Source organism: Centruroides sculpturatus, unplaced genomic scaffold, assembly GCF_000671375.1.
Source record: "Centruroides sculpturatus isolate CEXI.00-Female unplaced genomic scaffold, Cexi_2.0 scaffold1018, whole genome shotgun sequence".
Lineage (NCBI taxonomy): Eukaryota > Metazoa > Arthropoda > Arachnida > Scorpiones > Buthidae > Centruroides > Centruroides sculpturatus.
In genome coordinates, this window is record NW_019385496.1 from 145,410 (window position 1) to 166,309 (window position 20,900).

The 20,900-nt window shown below is 36.6% G+C and overlaps 4 long non-coding RNA genes across 4 annotated transcripts; 3 read left to right on the forward strand and 1 right to left on the reverse strand.

Annotated features, from left to right (window-relative positions):
• Positions 1 to 1,656: 1,656 nt before the first annotated feature.
• Positions 1,657 to 2,480, reverse strand: LOC111639526. The gene is made up of 2 exons (XR_002759089.1): positions 2,048 to 2,480; positions 1,657 to 1,975 (listed from the first exon to the last, which is right to left on the reverse strand). It is a non-coding gene; the product is annotated as an uncharacterized LOC111639526 (long non-coding RNA).
• Positions 2,481 to 4,157: 1,677 nt separating this feature from the next.
• LOC111639520 lies at positions 4,158 to 4,651 on the forward strand. The gene is made up of 2 exons (XR_002759083.1): positions 4,158 to 4,255; positions 4,329 to 4,651. It is a non-coding gene; the product is annotated as an uncharacterized LOC111639520 (long non-coding RNA).
• Positions 4,652 to 8,487: 3,836 nt separating this feature from the next.
• Positions 8,488 to 9,031, forward strand: LOC111639527. The gene is made up of 2 exons (XR_002759090.1): positions 8,488 to 8,625; positions 8,698 to 9,031. It is a non-coding gene; the product is annotated as an uncharacterized LOC111639527 (long non-coding RNA).
• Positions 9,032 to 12,548: 3,517 nt separating this feature from the next.
• LOC111639521 lies at positions 12,549 to 13,027 on the forward strand. Its single transcript, XR_002759084.1, has 2 exons — positions 12,549 to 12,621; positions 12,694 to 13,027. It is a non-coding gene; the product is annotated as an uncharacterized LOC111639521 (long non-coding RNA).
• Positions 13,028 to 20,900: the final 7,873 nt, after the last annotated feature.

A 20,900-nucleotide genomic window follows, 5' to 3' on the forward strand; every position in this document is an offset into this window, starting at 1 on the left:
TCCGTATTTAATCAGCAAATTTGTTTTTTTCAAAATTCGCAAGTTTTGAATGCTAAGTGAATTTAATTATTTTTAAAATATAAATCGTGTAGTTGTAGGTTCACTTGCGCATGTTTTCCGTTCCAGAGACTTAGGGGTACATATTAATCTGTGTGATTTTCACGTTTTTTAAATTTGGTCTTGACAGACATAAGTTAATTCAAGATGGCGTTGCGTGAAATACGGACCCCTTTGGTGCTTTTACAGTAATATGGAACTCAACTCCTCCGAACTTTCTATTTGCAAGCAGACATTCCTCCAGAGCAATTTGTGAAAAAGACACAAGGTAGAAAGCCAATTCTTCCTTAGAATATCGAAAAAGAGCTGCTGGAATATATATTGTTGATGGAGGTCATATTTTTTTATTATAAAAGCATTTTTGCGATAAAATACATTGGAGTAAATAATTTGGTAATTATTTAACATTTTTTGTCCTTTCCTATTTGTTTTTGGCTACATTAAAGCATTTTTTTTTGAAAATATACAGTAAGGTTTTATATTACCACCCGATTTTCTCTAAGCCTACTTTCGGACTTTTTGTACAAAAGCCTTCAAAAACCATACTTATAATTACACTAGAGAAAAATCCAATTAGGAAAATTTAGTTTACTAGTTACCAGTACTTTTTGCACAAAAAATGTGGATGTAGTTATGATACGTTGTTTACAATTCACTAAAATGTAATTGGGGTTCCATAATACCACCTTCTCCTCTATAATTTCCGTCCTGAAAATGTTTACCGATCTTCGTTTAAGTCAATGGTTGTGTATGGTTATTATTTCCAGATGTGAGTCACTCGAAATTACAATAATTAAAACGTTAAAAATGTTTTTAATTTCGGTTTTTTTTCTATTCGTGAGCCAGTTCGGACAAAATTCGGAACCTCACATTCGGTAGAATACGTCCTAAAATAAACCTTTTGCTGGCTCTCCACTTAGCGCGATCGCGTCGGCGTCACCTGATGATTCATAGAGCAACGCAATCGTTGCTCTGTGCGCCTATACCAGGCATGGCCAATATACGGCTCGCGGGCCGGATCCGGCCCGTCTAATAAATTTATGTGGCCCGCGATCAATCTCTCAATATTAGGTATTAAAGTCCGAATAGCTCGATAGAAAATTCTGACGCCGAAAAAAAAGAAAAAAAAAAAAGGTATAATTTAGTCTCTGGGGTGAACCACAATGATATCACGCACCACCTCAAAATCTTCCTAGGGCATCCTCAGTTTCGGCCCGTGGAAAAAGTATTCTTTCCAATTCGGCCTGGGGGCACAAACTGTTGGCCACCCTGGCCTACGCACTTTACGCGCATGAGCAGTGAAGGCCTTCCAGTGGCCAAGCGGGTTCCGTTCTCTGAATACCGGGTGATCGTGGATTTGCGGATCTGATCGTGGATTTGCGCCTCGCTAGGTCAGGCTTACCATGTAGAGTTTTCCGGCTTTTCTCTACGTCTGTAACGCCAGTTACCCTTAAAAAAACCTACCGGAAGTCATCCCGCCAGTTAGATCGCCCAAGTGTTGCTTTGCCGTAACTTAACTAGACAAACAAACAAATAAGCAATGACCAAGGCGATCGAATCACCCTCAAATCGCAGTAAGCGCAAAACCATACGAAATCGTTAAGATTTTAAATTTTATTTTTGTACTCATGAAACCATAATTGCATTTCATCTATGACAAATATCGGAAATGTCGTCTCTATTCTCTAATGCGTTTATGATGGAGTGCATTATGTAAAAACGTGTTAAACTTTCTACGGACATTTGCACTTGAGTGATTTTTTTTCACAAAATCGCTTTTTCAGTATCATGCACTGTATCTTGCAAATACCTACAATTTCTCTCGGTTGACATTCCCTGACATGACGATCTTTGTGTTTCACGTCCGTCGTTTTCCCGCCACTGGTTTTTCCCGACGATTCGACCCCGTCGAACATTTCTATAAAACAGATAGCCACAGCTATTACGGTCGCAAGATATAAATATAGATAAAGAAATAAAATCCACTCACCGTTGACACAAATGAAATATACCAAAAGAAGCACCCGCAATTTCTTCATATTTACTTACTAATGTACGAATACAGATTCAATGCAATTACAGATTAGGCGTTTATCTATTTATATAAGTTTATTTCCTTAATAAATGAATGTCACCGGAGGGTCGGCACTTTTTTCATGCCGCGTCAGCATGACACTACTAGGTCCCGTTGACACAGAAGCCGCGAGGGCCTATTCTTTTGTTTGGAATTAGATCACGAGTGTGTAACCGTGTAGCCAAACAAAAGAGAATCTTGATCTTGGTGATAAAATAAAATTAGCATTGGCGTATGTCGGTTTCTGCCGCCCGAGGCATATACCAAAAATTCCATCTTTCTCTTTACAAAATATGATATTATTATAAAGCTAAAATTTAATTGCAAAATTTAATTGCAAAATTTAATTGCAAAATTTAATTGCAAAAGCTAAAATTTAATTTCAAAATTTAATTGCAAAAATGTTTTAAAGTCTAATATTAATAAATTATTATCTAAAAATAGTATTATTGTTTTAAAAAAATTTATTGTTGATCGAAAATTATAATAAATATTATAGCAAAATCTTTAATATCACTATCAATATCGATTGCATCAGTCATTTCTTGCTCAATAGCCAAAATAGCCACAATAGTCAATCTTAATGTACTCATTGTCGATCGTAAATAATTTTTGATTAACTTCAGTTTAGAGAATGTTCTTTCACAGCGGGCATTGCTTATGGCATTTATGAGGAATGTTCAAAACAATATTATTATACTAGCAAATAAGCCCGGCGTTGCTCGAGCAAAAAGTAACGATAGCGAAGATTAAGGTTATTACATTACAGCCAATCTTGCCCGTTTTCACAGAATGCAAGAATTAGTCACCCTGTTTCTAGACTAATTAGAGAACTTTTAGATGGGTCTAAAAATACGATCGATTTCACACAAAAACGCAAAAGAAAAAAAAAACGCATCTCTGCCTGTTAATCTTGCACGCTGCTTTCTCTTAACACTTTCATTGTTAACAATTTCATTCTTAACACTTCCATTGTTAACAACTTGTCCCATGCAGGGGAAATTACGAAAAATCTCTTTTTAATGTACGTACGCACCGCATTAAACCGCAAATCAAAAACGCAAAAAACCGCATCTAAAATAGTGCAGTAGAATCAGAGTTCTTCTGGGTAAGCCTTAATTCTTTTTCTCTCCCTCGTGGGGGGAATTTCGAAAATCCCTTCTTATTGTGCATTCTCGTGACGTACACTAACTGTGTACCAAATTTTAAGTTTCAACTTTCAACTCCTAACCGTTTGGGCTTTGCGCTTATTATTATTATTATTATTATCAACCCGTCTCGATTATATATATAGATTAGGCAGGATAACTTGCAGCTTAAATCGCCTAATAAATTATAAAAAATCAACTGGGCTTGAATTCGTTAATTAATTTTTATTGCCTGTGGCAGTAACCAAAGACCTTAGCCACACCCGTTCGAGCTTGAATAATTCTTTGTCAATGGGATAAGATACGTGCTCTAAATTGAAGTTGTGGTCCTCAATGTACAGTAGTTGAGAAATTATTATGACAATGAGTACATTAAGATTGACTATTGTGGCTATTTCGGCTATTGAGCTAGAAATGACTGATGCAATAGATATTGATAGTGATATTAAAGATATTGCTATAATATTTTTTATAATTTTCGATTAACAATAATTTTTTTAAAACAGTAATACTCTTTTTAGATAATAATTTATTAATATTAGACTTCAAAACATGTTTTTGTAATTAAATTTTAGCTTTATAATAATATCATATTTTGTAGGGGGAAAGATAGCATTGTTGGTATCTGCCTCGAGCGGCAGAAACCGATATACGACACTGCTAATTTTATTTTATCACTAAGATCAAGATTCTCTTTTGTTTGGCTACACGGTTACACACGCGTTACCTAATTTCAAACAAAGGAATAGGCCGTCGCGGCTTCTGTGTCCAACGGGAGGGTACTTTTTTCATGTCATGCTGACGCGGCATGAAAAAAGTGCCGACCCTCCGGTGACATTCATTTATTGAGGAAATAAACTTATATAAATAGATAAACGCCTAATCTGTAATTGCATTGAATCTGTATTCGTACATTAGTAAGTAAATATGAAGAAATTGCGGGTGCTTCTTTTGGTATATTTCATTTGTGTCAGCGGTGAGTGGATTTTATTTTTTTTATCTATATTTATATCTTGCGACCGTAATAGCTGTGGCTATCTGTTTTATAGAAATGTTCGACGGGGTCGAATCGTCGGGAAAAACCAGTGACGGGAAAATGACGGACGTGTTAAACAAGGGTCGTCGTATCAGGGAATGTCAACCGAGAGAAATTGTAGGTATTTGCAAGGTACAGTGCAAAAAACTGAAACTGCAATATTGTGTAAAAGATTCGCTTATGTGCAAATGTCCGTAGAAAATTTAACACGCTGTTACATAATGCACTCCACGATAAAGACAATTGAGAATAGAGACGACGATTCCGATATTTGTCATAGATAAAATGCAATTATGGTTTCATGAGTACAAAAATAAAATTTAAAATCTTAAGAAATTCGTTTGGTTTTGCACTTACTGCGATTTGCGGGTGATTCAATCGCCTTTGTCATTGCTTATTTGTTTGTTTGTTCAGTTAAGTTACGGCAACGCAACACTTGGGCGATGTAACTGGCGGGGATGTCTTCCGGGAGGTTTTTTTAAGGGTAACTGGCGTTACAGAGATGGAGAAAAGCCGGTAAATCCCACGTGGTCAGCCCGTCCTAGCGAGGCGCAAATCCACGATCGAACACCCGGTATTCAGAGAACGGAACCGCTTGGCCACTGCAGGGCCTTCATTGCTTATGCCCGTAAAATGTGTAGGCACATAGAGCAACGCAATCGTTGCTCTATCAATCATCAGGTGACGGCAACGCGATCGCGATAAATGGAGAGCTAACAAAAGGTTTATTTTAGCACGTATTCTACCGAATGTGAGGTCCCGAATTTTGTCCGAAGTGGCATCCGAATGCAAAAAAAACCGAAATTAAAAATTTTTTAACGTTTTAATTATCGTAATTGTGAGTGACTCACGTATGAAAATAATAACCATACACAACTTTCGATTTAAACTAAAATCGGTAAACATTTCCGGTTGGGATATTATACGGTGCCCTGTCCTTGTTGATCGGCCTCCGCCATTGCGGTCGACAGAATCTAAATCGTTCGTAAATGAAACGAGTTAAACGCGTTAATACCGAATCGTTCGAAAAGTAGTAGTGTCGCTCAGTGAGCATGCTCTGCGGTGATGACGTTTCGAACGAAACTGTAACGAAGTTCACGAAGGAAAGAGTTAGTTTACTTCGTTAAGAAAATGGCGCCCGACGATATCGATGTTTTTAAATCTACTCGAGTGTTTAAATTGTGAATTAAAAAATGAAATAACCTTCCACCCGAAACAATCTAAAAAAAGTATTTCGGATAAGGCTGCACTAGCGACAATTCACGTCTTCGATTTTAGAAACATCCATTTAGTTATAAAGGAATCGTTTGAAAATTCTAACGAAATAAGAATAACGATGACGTCATTCTCGTTTAACTCGTTCGACTTTACGAACGTACCCTAAATACGACCATCTTAGTTTTTAAAAGACGAAAAAAGTTTTAAAAAAATCGTTAAAAATCGTTACTTGATTATAAATTAATTCTTTTTTATCTCAAACAGCGGAATCAGTGTTTATCACTGAAAATTTTTCGTTGAAGAACACTGAAAAACAATCCAACGTGCAGTTGTTGTAGAAGACCCACCAGTGTCCAAGCAGTTCCATTCCCTGAACACTAACAGCCTATTGCAGAGACAACGTTTAGACACAGACGGCGGTTTACAGATCGGGTAGATCGCTGTTCAGAAAAATTTCATTGCAGAGACGGCGTTTCTTGTCTCCCACGATGTAGACAGCGATTAGAAACAAGTTATTTGACCTATTTTCTAGACTCATTCGACAGGAGGTTTAGAGGGTTTTCAATTCGAGTGGTAGCTTTGATCGTGGAAAAGTTTAGATAAAAACATATATCGGTCCTTTGATAAATTAAATATCGAAATGGAAAAGGATTGTCATTAATTGCCGAACAATTGTTTTGATGGCCTAAAGATTTTATTTCTGGAAGCTTTCGGAATATAGTGTGAGATCAGCCGGGGGTACTTATCTACTAAGATAGCTAATACCACTTAATCGGCAAACTATTCCGTGAGAATAGTTCTCGGTTGTCCTCAAGAATCGCCTTTTCCCGAACTTAGGGAAACGAGTGTGGAGGGCTTTAACTAATAAGTTAATTTAAATCGGAATTAGATGATCGTGTAATCACCCTTTTCCTTCTGTCAGGATTTTTAGATACCAGTTAATCGAATTTGGATACGCGGATTAACACGCGTGAGGGGTCTGATTCAGAGACCGAGGAGACATTATATTAACTAATAATAAAAGGAATTTAATAAACATATATATATGTAAAACTATACAAAAATGGAGTTACAAATGAATGAGAGACAATAAATTCAACTTAAAATATATATGTCGAGAGAGAGAGCTCACAATTTCAAAGATAAACATACAACCTGTTTAGTTGTCCTTATCTTCCTCTGTATTTGACGTATTTACTTCTCTCCTGGAGTTCTCTGCCTTCTGTTCATGAAGAGATCAACTTAACTGATAATATTTATGTCTATCGAAATAAGCCTTTTGTATACTGTATTGCTCATAGCATAAGGCGTTGGCCTTCTGGAGCTTGTATGGACTTCGCCTTCCACATCTGGGATCTGTTGACGAACTATTAAGGGCGTGAGCCTTAGAGACAAATGAATGGAGTGCTGTCATTCTCAGATCTGTCGACGAACTCCCCGAATTCGGCTAAACTTAGCCTTTCTCCCCTTATTTACGACCAATCATCATACTAGGATTCTTCCACGTGAACGGATGGGAAGGGGGATAAATAAGGGTAGATATTTCCCATCGTGGAGAGATTTTTTTACAGATAAGGGAAAAACAGAGGATGGTTCTACTTCCGTCGAAGGAAGTGGCTTTTTCATCCGTTTTCCCACGTTAGAAAAACGTTATTTTCCCACCAAAATAAAAGAATATTTTTCATTATTATTTTAAATTTTTGATATAAATTGTTATTTAGATCCAGGGACTATTCGGATCTCACAATAGCTAGTGACCATTTCTGCCGTCACAAACAAATAACCCGATGGCCGAACGACTCCTAAAACAAGGGAGTAATAGCGAAGTAAGTAAGAGCCAATGTTTTGCCGAAGTTTAGAGAACTGTCAGAAATAGACTATCGTCGTCTTTGCAATGCATTTTAAACCGCGGTTCAGCCAGCCAACGTCTACAGGCCGTTCTGTTGATAAACGTCGTTTAACGTAAACTCTGTCTCTGCAATCGGCTGTAGGAGTTCGGCCATGTTCGCGCCTCGCTAGAAAGGGATGACCGCTTCAAGTTTTCTGGGTTTTCTCCACGTCTCTAACGCCTAAATAGTGGCAATTACACTTAAAAGACCTCCCGGAAGGCATTTACCTCGGCTCTTCGCGAATAATTTCTTATCGTGAAACGAAAAAGCTCTTCGGAGGTTAAGCGATTACACTATAACCTCCATATTAATACAGATAGGAGATAGAGAGCGAATTGTTGCAGAAATCTCGTACCTGTCTCTTCTCGATGTATTTAACAACAGTACTTCAATAATCGGAATGCTGGCCATCGAACATGCTGTCCTGCCTCATCTGAAATTTGGGATAAGGCTTTTTGTTCATGGTCAGTTTGACTTCCAGTTTGTCACCGCGGTTAGTTCGTTAAGTACTGCAGAACAATCAGTGATGTCATAATCGTGATTTTTAAACGCGACTGTTCAGATTACATTTTCTAAAGGCTCCAGTAATTACCAGCAGTTACCGGCAACACCGGTTAGAAATTTGAAACGCACCCCAAATAAATATCGTTTCTCTGGCAACTCTGAGACAAGGTGGAACGAAGTTTATCGTAACTTTTAAATGGAGACGACCCGACTAACGACAACGTCATTTTACAATAAAAAAAAAAACGTTTATTATTGGATTCACAAATTACGTTTATAAGAGGAAGTAGTTGCTACTCTGCGATTGGATTTCTTAAATGCCACCTTCCGAATTATCGTGGTATCCGGGACAGATGCAAATAGTAAATTTTACGCAGAATTTTACTTTGGCCATTAAACACTACACTTTTTATAGTCCAAACATTCGTCGACCGGTGTAGTCTTCATAACACAGATTATGTGTTATTTGATACATTATTTTAAAAAATCCAATATGTTATTTAGTTACATAATTGTTTAATTACAAATTTTTGAAATTGCTTAAATTAATGGTCCTATTTATTACGGATGTAAATGTATATAAATACGCGAATAACCAACATGCATTCGTATTGAATCTATATCGGTACAAGAGTTGTTAGTAAATAAATATGAAGAAATTGCAGGTGATTCTTTTGGTGTATTTCATTTGTGTCAGCGGTGAGTGGATTTTCTTTCTTTATCTATATTTATATCTTGCGACCGTAATAGCGGATGCTATCTCTTTTATAGAAATGTTCTATGGAGTAGAATCATCGCAGAAAACCAGTAGAAGGAAAGGCAGTGGTAAGCAACGCCAGCGCGTGATAATCAAGAATCGTCGTATCAGACCATGTGAACCCAAAGAAGTTGTAGGAATTTGCAGATTAGAGTGCATGAGACTGAAACTGAGATATTGTGTAAGAAAATCATTCAAGTGCGAATGTCCCTAGAAAATTTAACACGCTCTTACATAGTGCACTCCACCATAAACGCATGAGAAAATAGAGACGACATTTCCGATATTTGTCATAGATAAAATGCAATTATGGTTTCCTGAGTACAAAAATAAAATTTAAAATCTTAACAATTTCGTTTGGTTTTGCACTTACTGCGATTTGCGGGTGATTCAATCGCCTTTGTCATTGCTTATTTGTTTGTTTGTTCAGTTAAGTTACGGCAACGCAACACTTGGGCGATCTAACTGGCGGGGATGTCTTCCGGGAGGTTTTTTAAAGGGTAACTGGCGTTACAGACGTGGAGAAAAGCCAGAAAACCCCACGTGGTCAGCCAGTTCTAGCGAGGCGCAAATCCACGATCGAACGCCCAGTATTCAGAGAACGGAACCGCTTGGCCACTGCAGGGCCTTCATTGCTTATGCCCGTAAAATGTGTAGGCACATAGAACAACGCAATCGTTGCTCTATCAATCATCAGGTGACGGCAACGCGATCGCGATAAATGGAGAGTCAGCAAAATGTTCATTTTAGAACGTATTCTACTGAATGTGAGGTCCCGAATTTTGTCTGAACTGGCTTCCGAATGAAAAAAAAAACCGAAATTAAAAAATTTTTAACGTTTTGAAAAACGTAATTTCGAGTGACTCACGTCTGGAAATAATAACCATACACGACCTTCGATTTAAACTAAAATCGGTAAACATTTCCTGTTGGGATATTATACGGTGCCCTGTCCTTGTTGATCGGCCTCCGCCATTGCGGTCGACAGAATCTAAGGGTATATTCGTAAAATCAAACGAGTTAAACGCGTTAGTAACGAATCGTTCAAAAAGCAGAGCTGTCGCTCAGTGCCCATGTTCTGCGGTGATGACGTTTTGAACGAAACTGTAACGAAGTTCACGAAGGAAAGAGTTAGTTTACTTCGTTAAGAAAATGGCGCCCGACGATATCGATGTTTTTAAATCTACTCGAGTGTTTAAATTGTGAATTAAAAGGTGAAATAACCTTCCACCCGAAACAATCTAAAAAAAGTATTTCGGATAAGGCTGCACTAGCGACAATTCACGTCTTCGATTTTAGAAACATCCATTTAGTTATAAAGGAATCGTTTGAAAATTCTAACGAAATAAGAATAACGATGACGTCATTCTCGTTTAACTCGTTCGACTTTACGAACGTACCCTAAATACGACCATCTTAGTTCTTAAAAGACGAAAAAACTTTTAAAAAAACCGTTACTTGATTATAAATTAATTCTTTTTTATCTCAAACAGCGGAATCAGTGTTTATCACTGAAAATTTTTCGTTGAAGAACACTGAAAAACAATCCAACGTGCAATTGATGTAGAAGGCCCACCAGTGTCCAAGCAGTTTCATTTTTTGAACACTAGTTCGGCCGTGTTAGCGCCTCGCTAGGGCGTGCTTTCCACTTCAAGTTTTCCGGGTTTTCTACACTTTTCTAACGCCTAATTAGGGGCAATTTCCCTTAAAAGACCTGTTCGATGGCATTTGCCCCGACTCTTCGCGAGTAATTTCTTATTGTGGAACATAAAAGCTCTTCGGAGGTTAATTAAGCGATTACACTATAACCTCCATATTAATCCAGATACGAGATAGAGAGCGAATTGTTGCAGAAATCTCGTTTCTGTCTCTTCTCAATGTATTTAATTAACAACAGTGCTTCAATATTTGGAATGCTGGCCATCGACCATGCTGTCCTGCCCCATCTGAAATTCGGGACAACAAGGCTTTCTGTTCACGGTCACTTTGGCTTCCTCTAAATTTTTAAAATTACGGCCACATTCGTCACAACGTTACAACGTGTCCTCCATCTTCTAATTCAAAAGAACCGCATTAACCGCTTTGTCACTTTGTTACTTCGTTAAGTACCGCAGAACAATCAGTGATGTCATAATCGTGATTTTTAAACGCGACTGTTCAGATTAATTTTCTAAAGGCTTCAGTAATTACCAGCAGTTACCGGTAACACCGGTTAGAAATTCCAAACGCACCCCTAATAAATATCGTTTCTCTGGCAACCTTGAGACGAGGTCGAACGAAGTTTGTCGTTTTAGATGGAAACGACCCGACTAACGACAATGTCAGTTTTGCAATTAAAAAAACGTTTGTTATTGGATTTACAAATTACGTTTATAAGCGGAAGTAGTTGCTACTCTACGATTGGATTTCTTAAATTCCACCTTCCCGAATTATCATGGTATCTGGGACAGATGCAAACAGTAAATTTTACGCAGAATTTTACTTTGGCCATTAAGCACTACACTTTTTATAATCCAAACACTCGTCGACCGGCGTAGTCTTCATAACCGCTTATAGAAGAGACGTGTACCGACAAAACGACGTATCACTCGACGTAACGCCAGAACTGATTTGTTATTTAGACATTTACCGATGACGTAAATTAGTAAGAGGAGAACCTTCCATCATTCCGTATTGTTTAGACACGTTATCTCCCGGAATTTACATTGTTTACGTCGTGTTTTACCGTAGTATCGGGTCAAAAGTGATCTCAAAAATCCTGGCCAATCTGACGTATAAAACGTGAGATTTAAACAAAGTTTAAAGTGAGTAAATCAGGTTTCTTAAAGATAAAATTTCACGCAAGTGAATTTTTGGCATAAAATATTTAATTACATTAAATAATTAATTCCATATAAGAAAATATGTTTACATTGGATGATCATAATTAACGGATGTAGTTTTGTCTTCAAGATCTGTCAAAGATAATGGTAGTCCTGGTTCTCACATAAAATTATTATTTAAACAATTTCGGAAATTTTGATTAAACAGTTCTGTTATTAAATATATTTTTATAAATAGTATATTAAATAGCACAAAATCTCTGTACTTTCTTATTCAAATTGGAAATCGCTTTTCATTAACCGATCAAAATATAAAGTTGGAAATGATTCAAAGAAATTCATTTAAAGACATAATGTGCGATGTTTCTATTTCAATTTTCAGATGCTTGCATTGGAAATGGCACAGAAGCTTTTCTCAAATCGCAGCTCATCACAAACTCAAGCAATTGTCAAGAGTATTGTTGGTAGATTAAAACTCTTGACAATTGCTTGAGTTTGATTAGGTCGAAAAATTCACAAGAATTTTTTGGGAATAGTCGGTTCACATATGTCTGGGGCCCTTCCCTCGGCACCCATTGTAAATCTGGCCGAACCCATAATGGGATTTCCAAAAAATCCGCAATAAACGAGTATGGCCTTTGGGTCTTCTGAAGAGAAAACGCACAAAACGGATGTTAAAAATACAAACGAAGAAAGACAGATTAGACATTTCAAGCAAAAGTAATTAGTGGTTTCATTGAATTTTCTTGTATTTTAATGAAAAATAAGTCACACGAGACACGGAATATTTCGGAATAGTTTCAGTTTCGTGTCATTTAATAAATTGCCGCAAAGGGATTCCAATTTTCAATTTGAAGAAAGAAAATACACAGATTATGCGTTATTTCATATATTATTTAAAAAAAACGAAATGTTATTTAGTTACAAAGTTGTTTAATTACAAATTTTTGAAATTGCTTAAATTAATGGTTTTATTCATTACGGATGTAAATGTATATAAATACGCGAATAGCCAATATGCATTTGTATTGAATCTATATCGGTACAAGAGTTGTTAGTAAATAAATATGAAGAAATTGCAGGTGATTCTTTTGGTGTATTTCATTTGTGTCAGCGGTGAGTGGATTTTCTTTCTTTATCTATATTTATATCTTGCGACCGTAATAGCGGATGCTATCTCTTTTATAGAAATGTTCTATGGAGTAGAATCATCGCAGAAAACCAGTAGAAGAAAAGGCAGTGGTAAGCAACGCCAGCGCGTGATAATCAAGAATCTTCCTACCAGACCATGTGAACCCAAAGAACTTGTAGGAATTTGCAGATTAGAGTGCATGAGACTGAAACTGAAATATTGTGTAAGACAATCATTCAAGTGCAAATGTCCCTAGAAAATTTAACACGCTCTTACATAATACACTTCACCATAAACGCATTAGAAAATATAGTCGACGTTTCCGATATTTGTCATAGATAAAATGCAATTATGCTTTCATGAGTACAAAAATAAAATTTAAAATATTAACAATTTCGTTTGGTTTTGCACTTACTACGATTTGCTGGTGATTCAATCGCCTTGGTCATTGCTTATTTGTGTGTTTGTTCAGTTAAGTTACGGAAACGCAACACTTGGGCGATGTAACTGGCGGGGATGTCTTCCGGGAGGTGTTTTTAAAGGTAACTGGCGTTACAGACGTGGAGAAAAGCCAGAAAACCCCACGTGGTTAGCCCGTCCTAGCTAGGCGCATATCCACGATCGAACGCCCAGTATTCAGAGAACGGAACCGCTTGGCCACTGCAGGGTCTTCACTGCTCATGCGCGTAAAATGTGTAGGCACATAGAACAACGCAATCGTTGGTCTACGAATCATCGGGTGACGGCAACGCGATCGCGATAAATGGAGAGCCAGCAAAAGGTTCATTTTAGCACGTATTCTACTGAATGTGAGGTCCTGAATTTTGTCCGAACTGGCTTCCGAATGCAAAAAAAAAACCGAAATTAAAAAACTTTTTACGTTTTAATTATCGTAATTTCGAGTGACTCACGTATGAAAATAATAACCATACACAACTTTCGATTTAAACTAAAATCAGTAAACATTTCCGGTTGGGATATTATACGGTGCCCTGTCCTTGTTGACCGGCCTCCGCCATTGCGGTCGACAGAATCTAAGGGTACATTCGTAAAATCAAACGAGTTAAACGCGTTAGTAACGAATCGTTCGAAAAGTCTAACGAAATAAGAATAACGATGACGTCATTCTCGTTTAACTCGTTCGACTTTACGAACGTACCCGAAATACGACCATCTTAGTTCTTAAAAGACGAAAAAAGTTTAAAAAAAATCGTGAAAAAGTACACCGTTACTTGATTATAAATTGATTCTTTTATTTATCAAAACAGCGGAAACATTGTTTATCGCTGAAAATTTTTCGTTGAAGAACACTGAAAAACGATCCAACGTGCAATTGTTGTAGAAGGCCCATCAGTGTCCAAGCAGTTCCATTCTCTGAACACTAGGAGTTCGGCCGTGTTAGCGCCTCGCTAGGACGGGCTGGCCACTTCAAGTTTTCCGGGTTTTCTCCACGTCTCTAACGCCCAAATAGGGGGCAATTACGCTTAAAAGATCTCCCGGAAGGCATTTGCTCCGGCTCTTCGCGAGTAATTTCTTATGGTGGAGCAAAAAAGCTTTACGAAGGATAAGCGATTACACTATAACCTCCATATCAATCCAGATAAGAGAGAGAGAGCGAATTGTTGTAGAAATCTCATTTCTGTCTCTTCTCGATGTATTTAATTAACAACAGTACTTCAATAATCGGAATGCTGGCCATCGACCATGCTGTTTTGCCCCATCTGAAATTCGGGACAACAAGGCTTTCTGTTCACGGTCACTTTGACTTCCTCTAAACTTTTAAAATTACGGCCACATTCGTCACAACGTTACAACGTGTCCTCCATCTTCTAATTCAGAGAATCTCATTAACCGCTTTGTCACCCTGTTACTTCGTTAAGTACCGTAGAATAATCGGTGATGTCATAATCGTGATTTTTAAACGCGACTGTTCAGATTACATTTTCTAAACGCTCCGGTAATTACCAGCAGTTACCTGGTAACACTAGTTAGAAATTTCAAACGTATCCCTATTAAATATCGTTTCTCTAGCAACTCGACGACTTCAAATGGAAGTTTGCCGTAGCTTTTAAATGGAAACGACCCGACTAACGACAGTGTCATCATTGCAATTAAAAAAAAAAACGTTTCTTATTGATTTACAAATTACGTTTATAAGCGGAAGTAGTTGCTACTCAACGATTGAATTTCGTAAATGCCACCTTCCCGAATTATCATGGTATCTGGGACAGATGAAACTGTAAATTTTAAGCAGAATTTTACTTTGCCCATTAAACACTACACTTTTTATAGTCCAAACACTCGTCGACCGGTGTAGCCTTCATAACCGCTTATAGAAGAGACGTGTACCGACAAAACGACGTATCACTCGACTTAACGCCAGCATTGATCTGTTATTTAGACAGTTACCGATGACGTAAATCAGTAAGAGGAAAACCTTCCATCTTTTTGTATTGTTTAAACACGTTATCTCCCGGAATTTACATTGTTTACGTCGTATGTCACCGTAGTATCGGGTCAAAAGTGATCTGAAAAATCCTGGCCAATCTGACATATAAACCGTGAGATTTAAACAAAGTTTAAAGTAAGTAAATCAGGTTTCTTAAAGATAAAATTTCACGCAAGTGAATTTTTGGCATAAAATATTTAATTACATTAAATAATTAATTTCATATAAGAAAATATGTTTACATTGGATGATCAGGAATAACGAATGTAGTTTTGTCTTCAAGTCTGTCAAAGATAATGGTAGTCCTGGTTTTCACATAAAATTATTATTTAAACAATTTCGGAAATTTTGATTAAACAGTTCTGTTATTAAATATATTTTTATAAATAGTATATTAAATAGCACAAAATCTCTGTATTTTCTTATTCAAATTGGAATCGGTTTTCATTAACCGATCAAAATATAAAGTTGGAAATGATTCAAAGAAATTCATTTAAAGACATAATGTGCGATGTTTCTATTTCAATTTGCAGATGATTGCATTGGAAATGGCACAGAAGCTTTTCTGAAATCGCAGCTCATCACAAACTCAAGTAATTGTCAAGAGTATTGTTGGTAGATTAAAATTCTTGACAATTGTTTGAGTTTGATTGGGTCGAAAAATTCACAAGAATTTTTTGGGAATAGTCCATTCAGATATGTCTGGGCATCTTCCCTCGGCACCCATTGTGGACCTGGTCGAACTTATAATGGGCTTGTCAAAGAAAGTGCAATAAACGAGGCTGGCCTTTGGATCTTCTGAAGAGAAAACGCCCAAAACGGATATTAAAAATACAAACGGAAAAAGACAATTAGAAAATTCAAACGAAAGTGATTAGTGGTGCCACTGAATTTTTTTTTTATTTTAATGAAAAATAAGTCACACGAGACACGGAATATTTTTGAATTGTTTCAGTTTCGTGTCATTTAATAAATTTGCGAAAAGTGATTCCAATTTTCAATTTGAAGAAAGAAAATACACAATTATGCGTTATTTCATATATTATTTAAAAAAACGAAATGTTATTTAGTTACAAAGTTGTTTAATCACAAATTTTTGAAATTGCTTAAATTAATGGTTTTATTCATTACGGATGTAAATGTATATAAATACGCGAATAGCCAATATGCATTTGTATTGAATCTATATCGATACAGTTACAAGAGTTGTTAGTAAATAATTATGAAGAAATTGCAGGTGATTCTTTTGGTGTATTTCATTTGTGTCAACGGTGAGTGGATTTTCTTTCTTTATCTATATTTATATCTTGCGACCGTAATAGCGGATGCTATCTCTTTTATAGAAATGTTCGACAGAGTGGAATCATCGCAGAAAACCAGTAGCAGGCAAGGCAGTGGTGAGCAACGCCAGCGCGTGATATTCAAGAATCCTCCTATGAGATTATGTGAACCCAAAGAAGTTGTAGGAATTTGCAGATTACAGTGCATGGTACTGAAACTGCGATTTTGTGAAAAAAAATCAATCAAGTGTGAATGTCCGTAGAAAATTTAACACGCTCTTACATAGTGCACTGCACTATAATCGCACTAGAGAATATAGACGACATTTCCGATATTTGTCATAGATAAAATGCAATTATGCTTTCATGAGTACAAAAATAAAATTTAAAATCTTAACAATTTCGTTTGGTTTTGCACTTACTGCGATTTGCGGATGATTCAATCGCCTTTGTCATTGCTTATTTGTGTGTTTGTTCAGTTATGTTACGGCAACGTAATACTTGGGCGATGTAACTTGCGGGGATGTCTTCCGGGAGGTTTTTTTAAGGGTAACTGGCGTTACAGACGTGGAGAAAAGCCAGAAAACCCCACGTGGTCAACCTGTCCTAGCGAGGCGCAAATCTACGATCGAACGCCCAGTATTCAGAGAACGGAACCGCTTGGCCAATGCAGGGCCTTCATTGCTTATGCCCGTAAAATGTGTAGGCACATACAGCAACGCAATCGTTGCTCTCGTTGAATCATCAGGTGACGGCAACGAGATCGCGATAAACGGAGAGTCAGCAAACAGTTCATTTTAGCACGTATTCTACCGAATGTGAGGTCCCGAATTTTGTCCTAACTGGCTTCCGAATGCAAAAAAAACCGAAATTAAAAAATTTTTAACGTTTTAATTATTGTAATTTCGAGTGACTCACGTATGGAAATAATAACCATACACAACTTTCGATTTAAACTAAAATCGGTAAACATTTCCGGTTGGGATATTATCCGAATATATATCCGAATATCCGAAGGATATTTCCAGCCTCCGCCATTGCGGTCGACAGAATCTAAATCGTTCGTAAATGAAACGAGTTAAACGCGTTAATACCGAATCGTTCGAAAAGTAGAACTGTCGCTCAGTGCGCATGCTCTGCGGTGATGACGTTTCGAACGAAACTGTAACGAAGTTCACGAAGGAAAGAGTTAGTTTACTTCGTTAAGAAAATGGCGCCCGACGATATCGATGTTTTTAAATCTACTCGAGTGTTTAAATTGTGAATTAAAAGGTGAAATGATTGAAATAACCGTCCACCCGAAGCAATCTAAGAAAAATATTTCGGATAAGGCTGCACTAGCGACAATTCACGTCGTCGATTTTTGAAACATCCATTTAGTTATAAAGGAATCGTTCGAAAAGTCTAACGCAGTGTTTTTCAACCTGTGGGTCGCGACCCCCAGGNTATATGAGAAAATAAAAAAAAACATAATATCTGCGGGGTGGCAACATCCATCACTCCACCATCCAAAGTGTTTGTCGGTTCTACACTACAATAAAAAAAAACTAGAATTTCAGTGAGAAGGCTGTGCCTGTTTATTTTACAGTACAATTAGTTTTCGATCGATATTTAAAGAAAGAAAATTAAATACGTAGTTTTTAAAATCACTGATATAGTTTTAATATGGCCCTGGGGGGTCGCCAGAATTTTTTAATTTGTAAAGGGGTCGCGTATTCAAGAAATTTGAAAGACACTGGTGTAACGAAATAAGAATAACGATGACGTCATTCTCGTTTAACTCGTTCGACTTTACGAATGTACTCTAAATACGACCATCTTAGTTTTTAAAAGACGAAAAAAGTTTTAAAAAAAATCGTAAAAAGGTACACCGTTACTTCATTATAAATTGATTCTTTTATATATCAAAACAGCGGAATCAGTGTTTATCGCTGAAAATTTTTCGTTGAAGAACACTGAAAAACGATCTAACGTGCAATTGTTGTAGAAGGCCCACCAGTGTCCAAGCAGTGAATTGTTGCAGAAATCTCGTTTCTGTCTGTTCTCGATGTATTTAATTAACAGCAGTACTTCAATAATCGGAATGCTGGCCATCGACCATGCTGTCCTGCCCCATCTGAAATTCGGGACAACAAGGCTTTCTGGTCACGGTCACTTTGGCTTCCTCAAAATTTTTAAAATTACGGCCACATTCGTCACAACGTTACAACGTGTCCTCCATCTTCTAATTCAGGAGAACCTCATTAACCGCTTTGTCACCCTGTTACTTCGTTAAGTACCGCAGAACAATCGGTGATGTCATAATCGTGATTTTTAAACGCGACTGTTCAGATTACATTTTCTAAACGCTCCGGTAATTACCAGCAGTTACCGGTAACACCGGTTAGAAATTTCAATCGCATCCCTATTAAATATCGTTTTTCTAGCAACTCTGAGACGACTTCAAATCGAAGTTTGCCGTAACTTTTAAATGGAAACGACCGGACAAACGACAGTGTCATCATTGCAATTAAAAAGAACGTTTGTTATTGGATTTACAAATTACGTTTATAAGCGGAAGTAGTTGCTACTCTACGATTGGATTTCGTAAATGCCACCTTCCCGAATTATCATGGTATCTGGGACAGATGCAAACTGTAAATTTTACGCAGTATTTTACTTTGGCCATTAAACACTACACTTTTTATAGTCCAAATACTCGTCGACCAGTGTAGTCTTCATAACCGCTTATAGAAGAGACGTGTACCGACAAAACGGCGTATCTCTCGACGTAACGCCAGCACTGATTTGTTATTTAGACATTTACCGATGACGTAAATCAGTAAGAGGAAAACCTTCCATCTTTCCGTATTATTTAAACATGTTATCTCCCGGAATTTACATTGTTTACGTCGTATTTTACCGTAGTGTCAAGTCAAAAGTGATCTAAAAATCCTGGCCAACGTCAGATTTAAACAAAGTTTAAAGTGAGTGAATCAGGTTTCATAAAGATAAAATTTCACACAAGTGAATTTTCGGTATAAAATATTAAATTACATTAAACAATTAATTTCATATAAGAAAATATGTTTACATTGGATGATCATAATTAACGGATGTAGTTTTGTCTTCAAGTCTGTCAAAGATAATGGTAGTCCTGGTTTTCACATAAAATTATTATTTAAACAATTTCGGAAATTTGTGATTAAACAGTTCTGTTATTAAATATATTTTTACAAATAGTGTATTAAATAGCACAAAATGTCTGTATTTTCTTATTCAAATTGGAAATCGCTTTTCATTAACCGATCAAAATATAAAGTTGGAAATGATTCAAAGAAATTAATTTAAAGACATAATGTACGAAGTTTCTATTTCAATTTGCAGATGATTGCATTGGAAATGGCACAAAAGCTTTTCTCAAATCGCAGCTCATCACAAACTCAAGCAATCGTCAAGAGTATTGTTGGTAGATTAAAACTCTTGACAATTGCTTGTGTTTGATTAGGTCGAAAAATTCACAAGAATTTTTTGGGAATAGTCCGTTCACATATGTCTGGGCTACTTCCCTCGCACCCATTGTGGACCTGGTCGAACCCATAATGGGCTTGTCAAAGAAAGCGCAATAAACGAGTCTGGCCTTTGGGTCTTCTGAAGAGAAAAACGCACAAAACGGATGTTAAAAATTAGTGATGTAACGAATATTTGGTTACTATTCGGTATTCGTCTAATTCGGCCTATTTTTCACTATTCGGCCGAATACCGAATATTTAATCACTATTCGGTCGAATACCGAATACCTAAAAACAGGAGTAATAAATAACAAAAACACAGTAAATTAATCATTTTGGTATTTAGAGTTAATGTTATAGAGTTAGGGTGCGTTTACTTCTAAGCTAATTTTACTATCAGCACGCTCAACCTGTATACTTTCGTCCGAGTGCCACGTTCATTGGCGTTTACTTTAGAGCTATGTGACGTCATGTTTAGCGAAATTGGCAAGCTCGGAGTGCTAGCTAGTTCGTTGTCGAGCTTTGCGCGAATTCAATATGGCTGCTCTAATGAAAAAATTACTTTTTGTACAAAGTACTAAAAATGGAATTTGTTTTCGAAAAATAAACGGCAGAAAATATTTTTATTGGTAAATTTCAATTATTTGTTGTGTAAAATGTTTACAATGATCTTTTTTTTTCAATGTAAGATTGAATAGCTTTAAATGACTTTTTTCATAAACAGAGTTAATTAATGTGAAAAAAATTAAGTTCGATTCATTGTTTATGATTAAAAGTGAGGTTTACCTAATACGCATTTGGAATCTTCAGAAATGTTATGTTCAGAGCATTAAATAAATCGTAAAGAAATGAACAGCATTAATAATAATCCAAAATTACATAAGTTTGTATACTTGAATGAATTTTCACTTACATATGGGAAATGACTTCTCAAGAAATTGTATCATTTGAATACCATTTTTTCATTACAAACTAAACTTATATGATGACAGAGTAATACTTATTTCTATTGAAATAGGCTACTGCTTCTTCAGTTGATGTCT